Consider the following 9,064-nt stretch of genomic DNA (forward strand, 5'->3'; position numbering starts at 1 on the left):
GAGACAGAAACAAAAACAACCTGAACTTTGAGAAAGATTATGTTCCTAAGGCAGCATCAGAGGATTTTGTGCATTTATTCAGTTCAGTGGTTTACGAAGCTGTGGGTGCATATAGCTCAAGACAAGTGCCAGTTCCCTGTGTGAGCTGCCCAGTGGTGAGAACACCCATTCCAAGGCTCATAGGTGTCCTTCCATTAAGTGGAAAATTCCACTAAAAATGAAAAATGATACTATCATACCAGCATGCTAGTACTGATTAAAAGATAAGCCTCAAACACCTTTCCACATTTGGGGACTATCTAGCACAATCAGGGTACCACAGGTGATCATTCGCGTTTGCCTGATACAACAAGGTGCACATCTTGCCACTTAGCATTTACAGCGGACTTACTTATAGTGGAAGCTTAGGCAGTCCTGCACTACTCACTATTATCACCAAACTGTCTCTGAGAAGTTTGTAATTTTTTAAATTAACTCAACAAACTCATATTAAGCACCTACTAGCTTCCAAGCACTGAACTGGGACAGAGGCAATTAAACTCACCTTGCCTTTACACACTAACAATCTCAATCTAGTGGTGAAGACAAATATGTAATAATTTTGCTAAACTGTGATGATGGCTATAATAAAAGTAGGAAGAGTACAGTAGATTCAGGAGAAGCAAAGAAGAATATCTATCATCTAACATTAGACTGTTAAAAGGGACATCCACAGTGCTTACAGCAAAATAATGAGGTTACTACCATTCTTCAACTGCTCTCCTGAAAACCATTTTAAAACCACTTATTTTTCTATCAAGAACTTAGTGAGTAATTCAGTTGGTCATAAGACCCAAAATGATTTAAAAAAAAGAGACAGAGAGAGAGAATCACAAACTCTGTCAACTCCGAACTTCATCAACTCCCACTCACCTACCCATCTACCTTCAAAGTACGGGTCAATCCTAGTTTAAATTTACAGGGTTCAAGATCACCCACAATAACCCAGAGAAGCTCATGTGACCCCTGGTTGCCTATGATCAGAAAAGCAAGAGAAGACCAAGTCAATTCCAAAAGCAACCTAGGACACAGCTAAGTTCTTTGCACTCCCAAAGCCCTCCAAGTTTTCCTTCTCCCCTACCTTTCCAGGCCACAGTTACCTAAACAGTCTCCCATCCTCTCACGGGTTGCCCTCTAGCCATACAGCCAATGTCCCCCAGATGTTCTCTAGCTCATTAATCAACTAACTTTTTTACACAAGTGTCTTGCACATAATATAAGAGCTCACTTAGATTTGTGAAGGAATGAGTTTTTCTACTTCTATTCATTGAATCAAATTGTTCTATGTCAATTGCTGTTTCCATGTCTCCCTTTCCTTCCTCTCCCACCACAAATCTCTGCCCACCCCTCTCATCGTATTCATTCGTGAAAGTAATAGAAGGGAGATGCACAGAAGGAAGAACACGGATTCTGGAATTAGACATCTCTGATTCAAACGCTGACAATACCACCTTATTAAGTCACTTAATATCTCTGACCCCCAGTTTCTCCACTGTAAAATGAGGATAATCCCCCCTAATATATAGTGTTATTGTGAGGGCTGAGATATGTATAAAGTTCCTGGTATGCTTAGGTGTTAAGCACTTAGCATGCAATACATGCTAGTTTCTTTTCTTTCTTAAGACCCAACTTAAATCCCTGCTATTCTGAGAATCCTCTCAGCTTACCCACTGAGTATCCATCTCTACTGTAGCAGAGTAGTGCTGCCCCAGTCTCTGAATGCCTCTATGGTAAGAAAATCTGCAGTTGAGAAACTTCAGACATTATAGAGGAAACAAAATTAGGGAACTGAGAACACCATTAAACCTGAACTGTTTTAAATACAGTAAAATGAAGCCATAATCCAACTTGCTAAATAAAAAGTATGACATTCAATGTCATTTCAATGACATTTAGACCTTATAATTAGTCATTATGACTACTGTGGTATTATTTTCCATTTACCACTCCCTGCTCTTTAGAAAACTTCTAGAGTTTCCCACCCTGTAATTAGTAAAGCTGCTTGCAACTTCATCTGGCTTTGAGGCAAATAATCCAGGTACTGCCAGAACGTGTGTTTTTATCTGCCTCCAAGTGTTTGATGCCTATCTGATCCTATAGCTCAGTGCTGTTGACTCTGAGTCTTAAATTCCAACATGGTCTCCTAAACAGGGAAGCACATAGATGCTTGAGAGGATAAAAGCTTTAGCTAAGCTTGGATAAACCACTGTGTATTGCCAAGTAGGCATTCTACAATCCCACTTCCAGTACTCAGGTCCATGTGGCTCTTCTGGGTCCATGATAATCTCATGCACAAAGGCTTTTTAGCTTCCAACCACCCAAAACTGCGGTTCCACAGTCTGAAAATTGACCTGTTTTTCAGCCTCCTCTGTTAGCTTCCTCAGGCTTCTTGAACAATAACTCTAGTCCTATTCTGTTTTCCCCTTAACTCTCTTTCCTAATACCCTTTTCTGTGCCATTAAACACTTGACTCCTCTACCACCAATTCCTATGTAACTGGCTACTTGGCTCCTTCTATGTAAAAAAGCAAAACACTAACATTTATGTGTCAGGCCCCATTCCATTCTAAGCACTTCCACTGTATTGACTCATTTAACATTCATGACAAAATTAGAAGGTGGCTACTATTACTATCCCCATTTTACAGGTGAGGAAACTGAGGCTCAGAAAGGTTATGAGTCAGGGTTCAAATTCGGGCAGTGTATGGGTCCAAAAGTCAGCACTTGTCAAATTTCCTTGATTCTTTGCCCAAACCTCAGACCACATAGAGTGTCTATTTTCGGTTTTGTACAAAGTGTGTTTTCAGGTGAAATTAATCCTTGTGAAATCACAGCCTGTTTTCTTCTCCTTCTCCCCCTCCTCTTTCTCTTCTTTACATTGTCTAATGTCATATAAATGTTGCTTGATCAGAGCCCCAAGGTGTCACCACAATTAGGTAGATTCTCAGGTAGAAAAGAAATCCCTCCATGTCATATCCCAAAGTCTCCTCCTGCCTTATCCCATCTCTAACTGAGAGACGTGCTCTCTCTCTGGGGTCTCCAATAAAGATGTGATACAGAAAAATTTAAAAACATTATTCTGGATCATACCACAAACTACTCTGTACAGTATTCTGCTTTCTGACAGGAAAAAACAAAGGACATTTTGTAAAAGACATCTACAGGGAATTCCCTGGTAGTCCAGTGGTTAGGACTCTGTACTTACACTGCAGGGGGCATGGGTTCGATCCCTGGCTGGGGGACTAAGATCCTGCAAGCTGTAATGGTGTGGCCAAAAATAAATAAATAAAGATATGTTTTAAAAAAACCATCTACAGCTGCATGCCACAATCCTTACTGTCTTTTAATGAACTTTACTGGATCTATCATTCACTAATATTTCATGCCTTTGTGAACCAACTAATATTACCAAGGTAGAAACTCTTATAGATGTTCTATAATATCTCTAATGAACATGAAAACTAACTTTTAGTGTCAAGACATACCCTCTACTTTTTTTTAAATTTCATAGTCATATTATATTTTTAAAACCTGTTCAATTTTCAAAGCTTTGCTGGTTGATGATAAATTATATAGTCAATCCTACCTATTACCATCATCAAAAACCATTGACTTTTTGTACCCAAAGTTCTTTTTTTTTCTCTTTAGTTAGGGTATAGTTATTTTACAATGCTGTGTTAGTTTCTACTGTACAGCAAAGTGGAGTTTCCTATACTAAACAGCAGGTTCTTATTAGTTATCTATTTTATACATATTAGTGTATATATGTCAATCCCAATCTCCCAATTCATCATAACCCCCACTTTCCCCCATTGGTGTCCGTACATTTGTTCTCTATATCTGTGTCTCTATTTCTGCCTTGCAAACCGGTTCATCTGTACCATTTTTCCAGATTCCACATATATGCGTTAATATACGATATTTGTTTTTCTCTTTCTGACTTACTTCACTCTGTATGACAGTCTCTAGGTCTGTCCACGTCTGTAAAACTGACCCAATTACATTCCTTTTTATGGCTGAGTAATATTCCATTGTATATATGTACCACATCTCCTTTATCCACTTGTCTGTTGATGGACATTTAGGTTGCTTCCATGTCCTGGTTATTGTAAACAGTGCTGCAATGAATATTGCGGTGCATGTGTCTTTTTGAATTATGGTTTTCTCAGGGTATATGCCCAGTAGTGGGATTGCTGGGTCATATGGTAATTCTATTTTAGTTTTTTAAGGAACCTCCATACTGTTCTCCATAGTGGCTGTATCAAATTACATTCCCACAACAGTGCAAAAGGGTTCCCTTTTCTCCACACCCTTTCCAGCATTTATTGTTTGTAGATTTTCTGATGATGCCCATTCTAACCCGTGTGAGGTGATACCTCATTGTAGTTCTGATTTGCATTTCTCTAATAATTAGTGATGCTGAGCAGCTTTTCATGTGCCTCTTGGCCATCTGTATGTCTTCTTTGGAGAAGAGTCTACTTAGGTCTTCTGCCCATTTTTTGATTGGGTTGTTGATGGATATATACTCTACTTCTGACGTGATTTTATGACTCACTGAATAAGATATGCTTGCTCCATTCAATTACTCAACAAACATTTAGTGAGCTCTGGGATATCACGGCAACCAAGACAGACAGTATTATTTCTCTCCTGGTACTTAAACACCAGCATAGGACATACAATCAACACAAAAGCATTTAATTGCAGATAATGATGAATACCGTGAAGACAAGCAGGCAGAATGATGTGTGAGAAAGTGAAGTGGATGGGTATAGGGGAAATTAGTTTAGACTGGGTTATCAAGGAAGGCCTCTCTGAGAAGGTGGTATTTAGCTAAGACCTGAATACCGAGAGGCAAGCATGCACATTCCAGGCAGAGGAAATAGTGAATGCAAAGTCTTCAGGTGGAAAAAAGACCAAGGCACTCCTGCCCTTGGAGAGCTCACCATTGTGTATGTTTCTTCATGACTTTATAAACTTTATACAAAAATCCTGTCAATCTTAATTGTTGTGAACTAAAAAATGCAAATCACATCTATGAGTTTCTATCTCCCTTATCACCACAGTTGCCAAATTTCCAGGACTGTTGCGTCTTAGTTCTCTCCGGAGCACTCCTGCCAGGGCCAGCTGCAAATACCCAGCAATACCTGTTGATAATTAACACCAACAGACCATGGAAAACATTTTTCAAGTCAGTCAACCATAAAATTCTTACTAAACAAGACTGCGGGAGATTTACTCCAGTTCTTGGGGGGCTGGGCCATTCATTCCTGCATACCCACCACCTGTCCAATCCCTCACCCTATCTCATCCTGTCCCCAAGAGCCTAAATGGCTGTGCTGAGTTATTAGCTTTCTTGATCTGTGGGAAACCAGTAGTTAACAACTGAGGATTGTCTTTTTCATTGCTTTATGTTGAAACACTGTTAATACCCTCAGGCTTGTACCTGGTACCAGATTAGTCATTTAGTAAAAGTTCTAATACTTCACTTGATAAAGAGGTAATTTACAAAAAGATAAACTTTACTAGACATTCCTGATGAGCTGACATCCTAGGCATTAAAAGCAACATAAAGTTAAAATAGACCAAATTCCATACGATAATTACATCCTGACATCAGATATACTTTTTTTGCATTCTATCTATTCATTATTCACACAGCTGAATTTATCAGACCTGAACTGTACCACTGTCTTAGACTATTTTCCCCTACTCTAGTCTAAGTCTCCACATTCCCAAGGCTTTGGGGAGCTGCCTCACTGGTATCACCTTTGCTAACATTAGGGTGTGACGTCCTCCCTCATTCACATCTTCACTCATTGGCCCACACACCTCTGGAGAACAGTAAGACATCTACTACTTGGATGTTTGTAGAAAGCCATCACAATCTCTTACTGAGGAAATTTTTTTTAATACCCTGAAGGTTTGTGCTTCCCTAAATGGATCCAGTTTGCTTCTCTCTGTCCTGTAGCTGAGGCGAGTTTTCAATCCTAGAGACATTGATCATATAATTAAGAGTACCAAACATAGGAGACATAAATTCCAGTCTTGTATTTTATTTATTCACTCAAAAATTCTTATTACATACCTGTTGTGTACCAGACCCTGCATCACTAATAGGTTTTTCATTTTGGACAAGTAACTAAACTGCTCTATGCCCCAGTTTTCTTATTTGTACATATCTTTATAAAGAGGACATTGTACTAGATAACATCTAGTCCTTGCATTTCTAAACGTCTTTGCTTTTAAATCCATTTCTAACTTCCATATTGTTTCTCAGTCACACTCGTCTCTAAGTAAACTGTTCTTATGGAAATTTCCCATCAAAATAAAGGCTAGTATTGGTTATATCTCCTAAAGTGTTCATATAATTCCATTGACTGAGAGAGAAAAAATTTACATTGATCAATATTTCTGGAGTTTAGATGATTATTTGCAAGGCTAATCAATAAAGAAATTATACTATATATATATTCATAAACAAGAGAAGAGTCGTATGATGTAAATGACTCATAACCAGTTTCCTCAAGAAGAAAAATCAAGTATATGACCAAGAACTGAAAAGATAAATCAATATGTAAAACTCAAAGATGAATAGACCATATAAAAACAGATATACATATAATTGCTGGTAACATTGTATATTCTTTCTAAAGAATAAGTTGACAACATGCATCAAGGGCCATAAAGCGGGTTATGCAGACTCATTGCGGTAACAGTCCTTCAGTTTTTCATCTCTTGATTCTGGGCTCACTCATGTAATTTTCTTTGTCCAGTTAGCTTGCTCTCTTTCCAACCATGCTCCTTGGCCTTAACCATGAGATCATGCTCAGGTTAGCCTGATGAGTGGATGTGAGAAACACATGGAGGAGGATTAGACCCTTCCAGCTGGGACCCACAATTTGCCTGAGTTAAAGAGCTGGAGCTGGGAGTTTAGGAAGGCTAAAGAAGTTAGAATTTGCAGGGTAATATACCAGAGAGAGCTCTGATCTGCAAAGGGTCACCCTTGAGTCTTCAGCTGAGTAATGATCAGCACGTGTGTGAGAAAACTATCGAAGGTTTGGGAAACAACTGCCCAAAAGGATTAGAAAGAATAGTTCCCAGAGCTCAGACAGAGCCAGAAATAGTTCCTGTTCCCACCAGCTAGAGTGGAAAAACACATAATTAATGAGACATCGGATTGAGTGATCAGAAGAATTTGTCCTGTGTAGTGGGGCAAAATCTGCCCTAGACAAAAGACGGTTCTGCTCCCACCTAGCAAAACCTAAAAACAAGACTAAAAGGATCAAACTGTTTCCAAGTAACTTAACTGAATCCCAGAACAAATCTCAAGAATATTTATAGAAATACAAAAATATCCAGAAGCTCAAAAAAACTCCAAGTACAAGAAGTATAAATAAAACTACGCCAAGTCACATCATTATCAAATCGCCTAAAACCAATGATAAAGAGAAAATCTTTCAAAGAAACCAGTGAAAAGACATTAAGTACAGAGGACCAAAGATAAAAATGACAGCAGACTTCTTGTTGTAAACAGCAAAACCAAGAGACAATGGGGCAACATCTAAAAAGCACTGAAAGACAAAAATCTGTCAACCTAGAATTCTATATTCAGTAAAAATAGCCTTCAGAAATGAAGATTTATTGAGACATACAAAAGCTGAAAGAATTTATCTACAGCAAAACTTCCCTACAAGAAATGTTAAAGGAAATCCTTTGGGCAGAGGAAAAATAACACCAAATGGAAATCTAGATCTATCCAAGGCAAGAAGAACACCAAAATTGTAACTATGTGGGTTCTAGGGAGAAATTTCTCCATTATTTCCTCCCTCCCATCACCACTCAGGCTATGTTCCACTTAGAAATACAACTGAATGAGGCTTCATCTCATACGTACAGTTTATATAACATCATATATGGTAAATTATATTCATTCAATAGTCATTCAACAAATATTCATCGAGCCTGTACTATGTTTCAGACACTGGGGATAAACTTGCTAAAACAGACAAGCCCGTCTAACAAGCCCATTGAGCTCACTTCCAGCATTTGATCCTCTTATTCACAGACATGAGAACACAGGATCATAGTCACACTGCAATTTGCTGACATTGTTTTATCTTTGTTTTAATAATTCTTATTTATGTTTTAATAATTCCCTCCAGACTGCAGAAACTTCAGTTTGGTTGTTTCATCATAATTAAGTAAACCAATACAACAATTCAGTTATTAACAGAAGGCCTCTAAATATTGTCAGTGCTGTTAGTTACATAGGCCTAGACCATAATGCAATCTAAACAAAGTAATTTTATTATTTTTCATTATGTCAACTTTTTATCAGGCTGCTGGCATTGGGGTAGGAAGAAAGGGGAAAGGAGGACAAAGAAGCCATTTAGGACTAAAATAAGGTTCTGTTTCTTTTATAATCCATATATTTTATAAATCAATGTGAAGGTGCTCACCATAGGCATACACAATAATGCAATGTAAATGAAAAAGCACAAATATCTGGAGGCCATGAATACCTGGAAGAAGCAAATATGCTAGCCCCAAGTGCTCACTTTGTTACTAAAATTATTAATAAACATGACTTGGAGCTTCCTGGCGGCCATAGCAAAAAGGGAAACACAATTGGTAAGAAATTGTGTTTTGTGTCATGGAGAAAAAATTATTAATGCACAGATACTCACTGCCTTTTACTTCCTTTGCCCTAGATGTCTTTAAACATTACTTCTCCAAGCCAGGCTTTTGATAGATGCTAGAACTGGTAGGGGATCGGAAGAAAACCAGGATATACACTATGAGGAAACACAGGATTTCTATATCACTATCTGAAGGGGAAATCATATATTTTGGTACTTAACATCTATTTTGAAAGTTGTCCTCACCCAGGAAGTAGGTTACTACTTTGAGAGCACATGTAAATCTTATCCCATCATTTTACATTGGTTAAAGGCTTCACTTATCTTTGCCAGTGAGCAGTCAAGCAAGTGCTTTTCTGTAAGATGCTAAATAACTGGGAGCCA

The sequence above is a fragment of the Aethalodelphis obliquidens genome, unplaced genomic scaffold (assembly GCF_003676395.1).
Source record: "Aethalodelphis obliquidens isolate GAN/ISIS:26980383/991018 unplaced genomic scaffold, ASM367639v1 scaffold48, whole genome shotgun sequence".
In the NCBI taxonomy this organism is placed as follows: domain Eukaryota; kingdom Metazoa; phylum Chordata; class Mammalia; order Artiodactyla; family Delphinidae; genus Aethalodelphis; species Aethalodelphis obliquidens.